This window comes from Miscanthus floridulus, chromosome 15 (assembly GCF_019320115.1).
Source record: "Miscanthus floridulus cultivar M001 chromosome 15, ASM1932011v1, whole genome shotgun sequence".
NCBI lineage: Eukaryota > Viridiplantae > Streptophyta > Magnoliopsida > Poales > Poaceae > Miscanthus > Miscanthus floridulus.
Genome location: NC_089594.1, coordinates 22,794,546 through 22,807,919, shown reverse-complemented (window position 1 = coordinate 22,807,919; position 13,374 = coordinate 22,794,546).

Sequence of the window (13,374 nt, the reverse complement as noted above, 5' to 3'; positions counted from 1 at the left end):
CCGACATAAAAAAAGTGTGTACGGATCCTGCCGCTGTTCGGCCCGCTGGCTGGGCTGATGCTGGCCAGTCCACTTACGCGGGCACTATTCACATAAACACTGTCTTCTTATCAAAACAGTATTTTCCTCTCACAACAATCCAGCTAAAACAATTTTTGAACTTATTTTTTTAGCCAGCCGAATAGCTTACTGCTGGTTGCATGCACGGAAATTCCATCCTTCCTTGCATTGCACGCCACGTTGATCCTTGCTTGCCATGATTACCTGTTATGGTTATATCACGGCAATCAGGAAATAGTAGTAATAAATAAATAGATATATAATAATCTATCAACCAATCACAGCAATCCGCGTCACATGATCTCGCCACGTGTCACTTCAGAATCTAATCAACCAATCACCGGCGGTGGGCCCGTGCTGCCCCGAAAGTCGCCCACGCCGTCCCGAACATTGTCCGCGCCACCGACCATTTCCCATGTGCATCACATGTGCAACACTCGATCTACTTTTGAAATATCCAGATACAACAGTTGCAACATGCAAAATAAGACAAATAAAATACTTAAAACAAGCGTCTAAAACACTTACAAAAACGTCTGAAAAACATTTAAAAATCATTGTAAACATATGCAATATCCTGATGAAACACTCGCGAACATACATATGAAATACCTGAAAACACTTGACGCATATGCTTGTAAAATGCATGTATATGCAACGTCCAGATCTACTTTTACAACATACAGATAAAACAGTTGTAACATTCGTCTAGAGTAGATGAAACATTTGCAACGTACACTTGAAACAAACGTGTATAGCCATTACAACATGTGCAACATCGATATACAACACTTGCAACATACCTCTAAAACACTTGAAACATATTATTGCAACAAGCGCCTTCAACATATCATCTGCTTGCTGCTTGAATGAATGGAGGCTCATCGACGCAGAGCTCAATGCCGCAGAACGACGCGGAGATCGTCAGTGTGGAGCTCATCTATGGCACGGACATCGACAGAGGCAGGGGCAAGGGAAGGCGGTCGAGTGGGGCTGCACGTCGCGAGCGGGGCGGCGTAGCCGAGGGCGGTGTTCGTCCTGCAGCAGATAATTACGGGATCGACGAACAAACCCAAGGCTAGGGCGAACAAAAACAATGGCGCAAAGACTGCCCGTGCCCAGAGATCTCTACAGGATCGACGCTCCAGCTCCAAGTTCGCCTCCCCGACCGTCGTCGACGGTACTATGGACCACGAGCAACATGCTCCTGCTGCCTACTGCCTGCTGCTCCCGGTTTTAGGCAGGAATGGGTCGGGGCAGGCACCGCAGAGGGGATTTGAGGTGCGCGGCGGCCACGCGGACTCGGTTGCATTGGCTGATCGAGCCCGAGCGTTAGATGGCAAGTCGCGGCCGCAGGCATCGATCGCGATGCACGGATGCACGATACGCTTGCGTTGCCGCGCGCGCTTGCGTCTGGTGGGCCCAGCGAGCACGGCCGGGGACGCATGGCGTCAACGAGGCTGCAATGGACAGGACAGGGCCCATCAACCAGCTCTGTCTCGCTCCAACTTGGGACTCGAGAGGATCAGGTATCGCCGTATCGGCGCGTAATTTTCTTCTCTCTCCACGTTATTAACAGTTTGCACATATAAACGCTCGTTTGTTTAGGCTGGTTTGGTTTATAAGCCATGACTAAAACTACTGTTGACTGATTTGGTATGAGAGAAAATATTATTTGTTGACTTATAAGCTAAATACGACCAAACGAACAAGCTGAAGACTGTCTGCAACAACAAACCCATATGGACACTGACGAGGACATGACACCCATGCATATGACCATGTTTGACGCATGGGATAGAGGGAAAAGCGGCTAGCAAGGGTGTCTAAGTCAAGAAGGAGACCCGAGGCTAATTCGGTTCGAGTCTCCGAGGTGGAGGCCCAAAGCAAAGTTCGAGCCCGTTTCGGAGTCCAGGAGCAGCACGTACTAAAAACGATGCCCAGGTCGCATATAGTGTTCGTTTTGGGCGTTCTTTATATGGATAGAAAGATAATTTCATGGAGCTTCCAATGGAACCAATCCCACCTTAAAATTCGATCGGAGTCAATGGAAATCGTAGAAATAAGTGGACGTCCAGAATTTGTTCGGGTGCTGCTCCACCGTCGACGATAACTTAATTTAGAGGTGAGCTCGTTCTTAAGTGATCCATTTCATATTTTTGAGAATAGATTGCTACCTAATGATGTTATATTAATTAGGAACATTGGAGAGTGTCATGAGGGACTTAGAGGAAGAGGTGGAGGCGATGATGACCAGCAAGGACGTCCAATAGAAATCGGAGGTCCGGTCCAACATGATTTCGAGTCTGCCTCGGTCTTCAGGATCAGTCTGTCTTAAACTGGTCATCCAGGACGCATCTAGACTCCGTTTTTGACGATCCACATATAGATAGAAAGCTAATTTGATAAGGAAGCCAATCCAAGTAGTTTCATGTCGAAAGCTCTTCGGAATCAACGGGAATCGTCGAAACAAGTCAGCGTCCAGAATCTGTCAGGGTGCTATGACACCGTCTTTTGGTCCGTTGGACCGTGTATCGTGTTTGGGCCCATTAGGGGGCGCGTCCAGGGTAGGCGACGACTCTAAGACCTTTATAATCATACGCCGCCGTCGTCATTAGGTTTTGGGTTTTGCTTAGATTATTCTGTCAAGAACAGTTTCGTCGTTCATCGGTTTGTGAGACTCCAACTTCGTGAGATAATCTTTCATCTGCAATTTGATTGTGTTCTTTCTTATTCTTGCTTGTGTTCTTCGTTGCACAGGCAAGGATTAGCCTTCTTGGCGAGGTCAACCTGGTCCGTGACTTGGTTGATAACCAGAGGAGCTGTGGTGCTAAGATTGCAGGGTTCGATTTTTCGATCTGAAGCCGATTCGGTGTGTCATTCTCCGCCACAACGATAGTTACCATCACCTGATGGAAGATCGGGATCCCCGTTCCCATTAAGTGGTAGTTCAACAAGGAACAATATCTCAGCACAAGGACTAGACAGGATGCAAGCACTTCTGAATTTTTTTTCACCTTCCTTTTTCTCTTCTTTTTTTTATCAGGTGCGGCTCTTTTTTCACCTCTTTCCCTTTTTTTGTGTGGCTTTTTTTTTCTTACACGTATTGGCTTTTGCTTTTTTTATTTCTTTCTTTATTCTCTTTTACTAGGAGTGCTGTAAGGTACAAGCTTCAAATTTATCTTGCAGTATACAAACTAATGAGACGCAAGACTCAAATCCTAAGGATCAAAGGTAGCACGATGTCCAATCTTCCAAAAGTAGCTATCCAAAACGGACATTATATGCGACCTGGGCATCGTTTTTAGTATGTACCGCTCCTGGACTCCGAGACGAGCTCGAACTTTAGTTGCTTTGGGCCTCCATCTCGGAGACTCGAACCGAATTAGCCTCGGACCTCCTTCTTGACTTGGACACCCTTGCTGGCCTCCTTTCCCGCCATCCCATGCGCCAAACATGGTCATATGCATGGGTGTCATGTCTTCATCAGACACTTAAACCCAAAATAAATAGAAAGAGATCCAAAATCAACCTTCAACGGAGTACCTATGGGAGACATATTTTGGGTTGCCTGAGAGACACAACTCAAATATGGACATCCTCTCTTCTGGAAACCCATTTGTAGAAAGAATTCTCTTTTGGGTCTTGTTGTTGGAGAAGATACCGAATATGTATTGAACCTTTTGCCTGTAGCGCTATCCAAAGGATGAATATGTCTTGTATTTTGAGTGTTGTTGTTGAAGATAGCCTAAGGGTTAAAATTAAATCCTTATGTGAACTGAGCTTAGCTCAGACGGTTAAGTTTTTTATGGTAGAACCTGTCCACTCGGATTTAAGTCATTGAGATGATACGTATGGTCGCATTTTTCTAGATTTATTCTAGAATTTAATGGCGCTATTCTTTCAGTGGTAGGCGATGTGCCCCTCGACAGCGAGGCGTCTATGGTGACTTCATCAATCTCAAGATTTTTCAGTTCAGTTCAGTTCTTCGGAGGTGCTCAAGATAGGGGTAGGGCATACGTGCGTGCGTTCATAGGGGTGTGAGTGCGCGCTCGTGTATATGAGCGTCTGTAACTGACTCCATCAGTCTCGAGATTTGCCGGTCCAGCTCAATTCTTTGGAGGTGCTCATCTTAAGAGTAAAGTATACATGCATATGTTCATAGGAGTGAGTGTGCGTCGTGTATGTGAGTGTAACTAGGTCTCACAAAAATTAAATCATTATAATTTTTGCTTCGGTTCTGAGATGGGGCCGTTCCGCTCTTCGTCTATGAATTCTGTCTGTACCCTTCAAAATTTAGGTTCTTACATTTCTGTTATTATATATATATTTTGGTCTCATGAGCAAAAGAAAAAAATATGGGTCAGTTCAATGGTATACAAGGAATTTGTCAACAACCTATTTACTGATTCACGGATACGCTTGCGTTGCGTGTGTTGTGTGTGTGCGGCCGCGCACGCTTGCGTTTGGTGGGCCCTGCGAGCACGGCCGCGGGGCCCATGCGTGTCCTTGGCGTCAACGAACGAGGCTGCAATGGACAGGGCCCACCAACCAGCTCTGTCTACCTCGAGCTTGTGGTCCAAGAGGAACAGGTATGGGCGCGTAATTATCCTTTTCTTCTCTCCATGTTATTAAAGTTTGCGCAGAATAAGGGCTGTAGAATTAACACGTTTCCTATATACTCCAGGTGACCCACTCCCACGCGCCCCTACCGCGCCCGCGCAACCACTGGAGTTGAAGAAGAAGAAGATGGCTGCTAGGGTTCTGACAAGGAGCTCGTTGGCATCGTAGACGAGGAGTTCGTCGCCGTTAGGGTTCCAGCAAGGTAAGATTTTCAACTCCGGTAGGGCTTAGAAGAGATTTTGGGGAGGCAATCTGGTAGGGCGGCCTCAGGGTCCTGACGGTGGTGGAGGTGGCCAAACCAAGTTGGGGCGGGGGTGAGGATGGCCTTGACGTCGGCGGGGAGGGGGAGGGGAAGGAGGCCGCCGTGGGCATGGTACGGTCTCGATGGAGCTCCACTGTAACACTCTCGGTGTTATATTGTACAGTTTTTACTAAAACACTGCATGATCATCATACTTGTTTGTACATGTGAGTAATATAGAGTATGAATCAATGTACGGTACTTGAAACGTTCATATGAAACAAGATAAACAAATGTTACATTTCATGTCTCTTTGTATCGTTTAGGGTTCTAAGTAAATTTTTATCGAATGGAAATGTTGCGGAACGTATCGTCGGAACGTAGTAAGCTGGTAGCCCAAACTTTGTAGGCAATGATGAAATACGAGTAGTCGAGAACAAGGTTCGCTAGTTAGTATATCAAATAGCTCGAAAATGAAATTCGACGCGAAACCGTTAGAGGTTTAGTCGTTTCGCGTAAATATGTAAATGGGTCGACGAAGCCATGTTCGACGATTTTTGGAGAGCGATCGGGTTAAGAGGAGGCATGATGTTTTGGCCTAATTCGACAGCCATAGGTACCCTCTTGAGGGTAGGTTGATTGGTTTGACCTTTGAATCGTCGGGTTTGAGTTTTTGAACGGTTTTAAAATGCGTGCTTGTCACCTAGTTTGAATAGAGCCAGCGCTGGCCGCGGTCACCACCTCTGCTTGGCCTGGCACCACTGCTGGCCCGCCCAGCGCGCGCTGCCGCACCAGCCACATCCTCACTACCGTGCATGTGCAAGCACGCCCGCGCGCGTGGCCCTTGCGCTGCTGGCCACGACCGCCTGCCACCACGCGCTGGCACGCAGCTCGCACCGCCGTTGCTGGCGTGCCGCGTTTGGGACACCGCCCGTGCCCTGCCCATGCACTTGCCGGACGTGCCGCTGGGTCCCGCATTGCAGCTTAGTCGGTCGTGTCTGCCCCGCACACCACGCACGCGCGCGCACTGCGCCAGTCGCCCTGGCAGCTCTGCCTCACCGTCGCGTCGCACGGCACCCCGCACGCGCTGCGCGCCGTCCATCGCCACATGCGGCACTGTTTCTGCTGACCTGCCACGGCTGCGCGCTCACGAGAACACATCCACCGTCACAGGGAAAGGTCCATCATCGGGGAGGGAGCTCGGGACAGCGTCCCCATTCGTCGTATTGCCTCCAACCGCTGCGCATTGAAGTCAAGGTGATCATCGACCCCTTAGGTAGGAACTAGAGGGTCGGGTGGGGCTGGCGTAGCCGCCCGTTGCCCGCATCGTCGTGCTTGTGCGTGCACGGGTGCCGAGGGACGTCGCCGTGATGAAGAAGGGAAAGAGGAGGGTGGTAAATGAAAAATCTATGACTCAGTGTAATAGTGCTCAGGATAGTTTCACGAATAGAATTAAGAACGGGGGCTCTTTCACAAAATAGCCAACCGCGTGCGGGTCCTCCCCGCCATGGGCCGTCGTCCGGCTGGGCCGTGCGCCCCTGCGTGGGCCATGCCACGCGCGCATTGCGCCTGGTTGGGCCGAGCCACGCGAGTTGGGCCGCTGGATAGGAATTAGTTTTCAATTTCCAGTAAACTCGTGAATGTTTATTCAATAATAGTTTGAGCTGAACTTTAATAAATTATACTAAATTGTGTAGATGCCTAAAAATAGTGAGACCAATTTTGTTAGGTTTGCAAAAATACCATCTACTTGTTAGTACAGTTAGATGAGAGTTAGCTGCGACGATGATGGGGTCATAACTTCAAACTAGAGAGCTTAGTATTTTGTAGCTTAGTAATTGTAGAAATTTTTGTGATAATTTGGTGATAGATATAGCTATGGAAATTTTATAGTAGGCTCACTAGATTATTATGTACTTGCTGTAAATTTGGTAGCCCTAGAGTAGGTTAATAAGTAGAGTAGCTATTATCCTTGCTTTATCGTATGTAGTGTAAATCAACATTAGGAGTAAGAATATCTATAGTTGCTATAATAATGAATGTCGTACTTCATACTTGTTAATAGTAGCAATAGATAACTTATTATCGTGGTCGGTAGCACTAGCTTAGTAGTTGGACAGATGTACTTTCATTTTAAGAGTTGCTGTTGCTATGTTACTAAGTGTTGCATCATCATTTCATGCATGTAGATCACGAGTTAGTAGAGTTTGTACCCGTCGATGACCAGGAGTATGAGGAGGTGATCGAGGAGTATGAGGAGGAGATCCTTATGTAGGAGGGAGCCCTAGAGCTTGTTGGTGCTGATCTTACTGACCCGTCGCCTACCCAAGGCAAGCCCCGATGCATAACCCCTATTTTATGATCATTGAATATATCTACCTATGAGTTATAGGAATTTTATGGAAACTACATGCATAAATATATCTACCTATGAGTCCTACTAGTACAGGTTGAGTAGCTGCTATGGTCAGGATATCGGTAGCGTGAGTAACCCGTCGTTACTCACAAGTAGGTGATAAATATGATCACTCATGATAAACTGTGTAAAGGTAAATGGTGACCGAGCAGGGATATAGTTTGGGTATTGGTGGGTGTAAAGGGTTGTGTTCTGTGGCCAACAGGGCATAGCTCGGTTATACATTTTCTTTGTCTGTGTCGATTAAGGACCGGTCGTTGCACATGGCTCTAGGCAAGTCACAGATCTATTGTTCTGAGCACATACTTGGGTATGGGCGTAGGGAAGGCTTGTTGCTCTCTTGTTGTGGATCCGGCTCTTTCCGGACCGTTTGATTAGAGGCGGAGATGGTGGAGGTCCTTGCACCGCACTGAGTCCGGTACTTAGGAGTGGGGGCTTGGAGTCCAAGTTTGGACGGGGACCTGGACACCCAGGACAGGAGAGTGATGGGTTAGTTCTATTTGTACCTAGGGTACAAGCGGGGCGTGTGTCTTTGGGGCACCCAGCTGGGCACATTGATTCGTAAATTGCCGAAAAATTCAGTACGGCTTGTCTACGGTTTAGCACCGTAGTAAGAACTGAAAGTTGAAAGGAGAAGAAATAGAACTGATTGCTCAACTATTGCTTGAAAGTAGAACATGTGCTTATATAGACTGGCTAGATGATAACTTAATACGGCTGATAATAATAACATAAATAAGGACTCACTATTAGTATTGCTTTCTGCCAAAATAAACCAGCAAACCATAAAGCTTCTCATATTCCTTGGAGTCGGAAAATTATTCCCACTAGTCGGATAAGTCTTGCGAGTACATTGTGTACTCAGGGTTTATTTACCCTTGTTGTAAGTGATGCATGAGAAGTACCTTTGTGTGGAGGATTCTTCTGGTGGGCTCAAACGGATCCTCGTTCCTAGTGCTAGATGTTTATTTTAAATTCCGCTATTTATCATTCCGCACTCTGACATTTGGTATTGTAATAATGTAATTTTAAGAAACTTTGATGTATGAAATGAACAAGTATTGTAACTCGTTCTTATTATTGGATCCTTGGAAAAAATGGATCTTTTGGGTTCTCCCTTGGGGTGTGCCCGACGGATACCGCCTACGGTAGCTTGCTTTCGGGGTGCTTAGTGTCTGGTGGAAGATGAGCACCTCCGTAAGTGTGTTATTTCGGGCGATTCTGCCATAGTTGGTACCAGAGTCAATAATGGTTACGAGTTTCCTTACTCTTTCTCAAAACTTAAAAATTTGATCAACAAAAATTTTGTGAAAAGTAGGATGCGATTATATTAGATAAATAAGTATAAGCCCTAGCAATATGGTCTATCTAGGATAGCGGCACTGGTTTTATCTAATCAGTTTTCTATAGGTACACTGACTTACGTTGCGTAAGAAATCGCTAGTATATGGAAAGTGAGTGTGCGATGTGCCGGAAATTTTACGAATGCCACTATATTCCGGCTTGAGTGAACGTATAGGCCGAAGCATGCATCATAATAATAGCATCTTACTCAAACTGAAAGTCCCCTTCATGTATAATTGAGTTAGTAAATTGATAGGACTAACTAAAGGAATGCTTTAATAAATGTGCTGTCATTTCTCTAATCCCTTGATTATGACCGGGAAGGTGTTCTAATGGATAGTTCATATCTCTTACAGATGAATCTAAGGTCCGGACGCGGGAGCACCAGTTCCAAGGCAGCTCACGGTCTTGGCGAGGGCCAAGGCGAGAGTGACTGGGCCATTGAGCACGGCAGCGGGGGGAGGGGGGGGGGTCAGGAGGTTCCACCTCTGGCTCCTCATTTTTTTCTGCTACTGCCAATGCCACTGCCAATGACTCATGCTGAGATGATGGTAGAGCTGTTGGCTTCTCACCGAGAGTCAGCCCGTGCCATGGAGATAATGGCACAAGCTGTTGTTGGCTTCGCCCGCGGTGGCCACGGGGGCAACGGTGGGAACGAGGGTGGTGCCCGTCGTCCTAAGGGACCCTCCTCTTACCAGGACTTCTTCAAGACTCACCCACCCACTTTCACACCGTCAGATGAGCCCCTGGATGCGGAGCACTGGCTTCGCATTCTGGAGCAGAAGTTTCTGCTGCTCAACGTGGCTGATGAGCAGAAGGTGTGCTTTGTAGCACAACAACTTTTAGGGTCCGTGAGTGCGTGGTGGGATACCTTCCATGCCATGCAGCTGCCAGATCATCCAACAACCTGGTAGGAGTTCACCACTGCATTTAGAGAGTTCTATATTCCTGCTGGTGTCATCAACCGAAAACTGACTGAGTTCTTGGAGCTGCAACATGGGAGTATGATAGTGATGGACTATGTGAATAAGTTCAATCACTTGGCCCTGTATACTGGCATTCATGTGGACACTGACGACACGAAGAAGGATCGCTTCTTTCATGGTCTCTCTTCCATCCTTCAGGAGAAGCTGTACATGGCGAACTATCAGACCTTTAGGGCACTGATGAACGCTACCATTGCCATGGAGGGCTTTCAGCGAGAGTCCTAGGCAGAGTGGAAGAGGAAACAAGTGGCTGCGGGGTCTTCCAACCACCCTCACACTCAGAAGGTATAGGTTGTCCAGTGGGGGCCCTATCAATCATCAGGCGGGCCTTCATTTCAGCAGCCCCAATAGACTTCTTAGACTTCCTCCACACAATACTGTGCACCCCCACAGTAGGTGCGGCCCTAGCAACCTTAGGGACAACAGGTCCCACCTCGTCAGGGATTTGGGAATAAGCCCGGTGCTTGCTTCAAGTGTGGCAAAGATGGCCACTATGCCCGGGAGTGTCCCCAGAACCAGCCAGCTCAGTCTGCTCAATCATCGATGAACTCCAGGCTTGTCAGGAGAACCATAATCAAGAAGAAAGTGCCCAGCTGATCCGGCCAGGTGCATTTCACAGATGCTAAGTAGATTTTGCAGCAGGAGCCGGTGATGGCTGGTATGTTTACCATCGACTCCCATCCAGCTTATGTGTTGTTTGATTCTGGTGCATCACATTCCTTTATGAGCATGGGGTTTATAGAGCGGCACAACTTACCACTTATGGCTATACCGTATGCCTATAAGATCCGTACTGCGGGTTCGCAAATGTTCATCAATACCCAAACGGATATAGTAAGTTTGGTATTAGCCATCTACACTTACCGCCTACAGTTCATGGTAATACCTAGGCAAGGCATTGATGCTATTCTTGGAATGAACTGGTTGCGGGTGTATGGGGTAGTCTTGGATATGAAGAGAAGTGTGGAGTTACGACTTCCTTCTTCTGAGGATTGGATATCTCTTATTGTACCCTTAGATCTAGTCATACCTGTTGCTGCCCATGCTGAAGCCTCTCCTGATCTTACCTCCATTCCGATAGTATGTGAGTTCCCGGATGTTTTCCCTGAAGATCTTCCTGGGTTGCCATCGGACAAACAGGTAGAATTCTCCATTGAGCTAGAGCCTAAAACTACCCCTATCTCCAGACGCCCATACTGCATGACTCCAAGGGAACTAGCAGAAATGAAGAAGCAACTGGAAGAGTTGATGGAAAAAGGTTTCATCCATCCTAGTTCTTCACCGTGGGGTTGCTCGACTATTTTCATGAAAAAGAAGGATGGTACTCTGCGGATGTGTGTGGATTACTGCCCTCTTAATGCGGTAACAGTTAAGAACAAGTATCCTTTGCCCCGCATAGATACTTTGTTCGACCAATTAGCTGGTGTCAAGGTGTTCTTGAAGATTGATCTCTGATCAAGCTACCATTAGATCAAGATCAGGCCACATAATATACCAAAGACAGCTTTCTCTACTAGGTATGGGTTGTATGAGTACCTAGTGATGTCTTTTGGTCTTACCAATGCTCCTGCCTTCTTCATGTACCTGATGAATTCAGTTTTCATGTCGGAGCTAGATAAGTTTGTGGTAGTTTTCATTGATGGCATCCTGATCTATTCCAAGAATGATGAAGAGCATGCCCAACACCTTCAGATAGTACTGGCTCGACTAAGGGAGCATAAGTTGTATGCTAAATTCAGAAAGTGCGAATTTTGGTTAGATCGAGTGCAGATTTTGGGGCATGTGTTGACACCTGACGGCGTTTTAGTGGATCCCAGTAAGGTGCAAGATGTGTTGAATTAGAAGTCTCCTAAGTCTGTGCACCAGATTCGTCAGTTCCTAGGTTGAAAGGTCCTAATATGGCTAAAGGAGGGTGAATAGCCTATTTAAAATCTACAAATCAATGCCACGTAGAGGAGTGAACCAATCACGAGATAAATACTTTATCAATCATCGGGAGAATACCAAAGGGCAAGAGGCAACCAATTTTCTCCCGAGGTTCACGTGCTTGCCAACACGCTACGTCCTCGTTGTGTCGACCAACACTTGGTGGTTCAGCGGATAAGAGGTGTTGCACGAACCTCGTCCACACAATTGGACACCGTAAGAACCTACCCACAAGTGAGGTAACTCAATGGCACGAGCAATCCACTAGAGTTACCTTTTGGCGCTCCGCCGGGGAAGGTACAAATCCCCTCACAATCACCGGAGATGGCCACGAACAATCACCAACTCGTGCCAATCCTCCTCCACTGCTCCAAGCCGTCTAGGTGGTGGCAACCACCAAGAGCAACAAGCGAATCCCGCAGCAAAAACATGAACACCAAGTGCCTCTAGATGCAATCACTCAAGCAATGCACTTGGATTCTCTCCCAATCTCACAAAGATGATGAATCAATGATGGAGATGAGTGGAAGGGCTTTGGCTAAGCTCACAAGGTTGCTATGTCAATGCAAATGGCCAAGAGAGTGAGCTTGAGCCGGCCATGGGGCTTAAATAGAAGTCCCCACGAAATAGAGCCGTTACGCTACTCACTGCACTGAACACGGGGCGACCGGATGCTCCGGTCATATCGACCGGACGCAGGACCCCAGCGTCCGGTCGTGCGATGCATGCCACATGTCCCTTCTCTTTAAATACTGAGCGCCCGATCCCAACGGTTAAGTAATGACCGGACGCGCTGCTGTGAAGTGACCGGACGCTGGACCTTAGCGTCTGGTCGTTTCCAGTAAGCATCCAAAAGCGAGAAATCATGAGCTCGACCAGACACACCCAGCGTCCGGTCACTCAACGTCATCATACGTCAGATTGACCGGACTCAGGCCCTGAGCGTCCGATCAGTTTTCGCGCCAGCGTCCGATCATGAGACTAAAACAGCGCGCCCTCTGCTGCCACTGACCGGACGCGCCGGTCCAACTGAGACCAGCGTCCGGTCACTTATAGTGATCTCCGTCTTTTCTATATAGGGCGCTGGTGGCACCGTCAGACTGTCCACACTCTACGGGCGAACACTCCGCCGGTGAAGTTTCTAACCCTTGCTCAACTGTGCCAACCACCAAGTGTATCATCTTGTGCACATGTGTGTTATCATATTTTCACAAACATTTCCAAGGGCGTTAGCACTCCACTAGATCCTAAATGCATATGCAATGAATTAGAGCATCTAGTGGCACTTTGATAACCGCATTTTGATACGAGTTTCACCCCTCTTAATAGTACGGCTATCGAACCTAAATGTGATCACACTCACTAAGTGTCTTGATCACCGAAACAAAATGACTCCTACCATTTATACCTTTGCCTTGAGCCTTTTGTTTTTCTCTTTCTTCTTTTCAAGTCCAAGCACTTGATCATTACCATGGCATCACTATCATCATGTCATGATCTTCATTTGCTCCACCACTTGGACTAGTGCTACCTATCTCATAATCACTTTTGATAAACTAGGTTAGCACTTAGGGTTTCATCAATTCACCAAAACTAAACTAGAGCCGAAAAGTACTGCTAAAATAGTGTTGAAAAATAAGGCGTTAGTCTTTATAATAGAGGCCATATTTCAGCCCATGATGAAAATGAAATCCGCCTGCTAGTCGTCCATGCCTAAATCCAATTAGTCGTGATTAGTCAACCACTAATCAATAAACTTGGTTTCTAGTCGTTCTAGT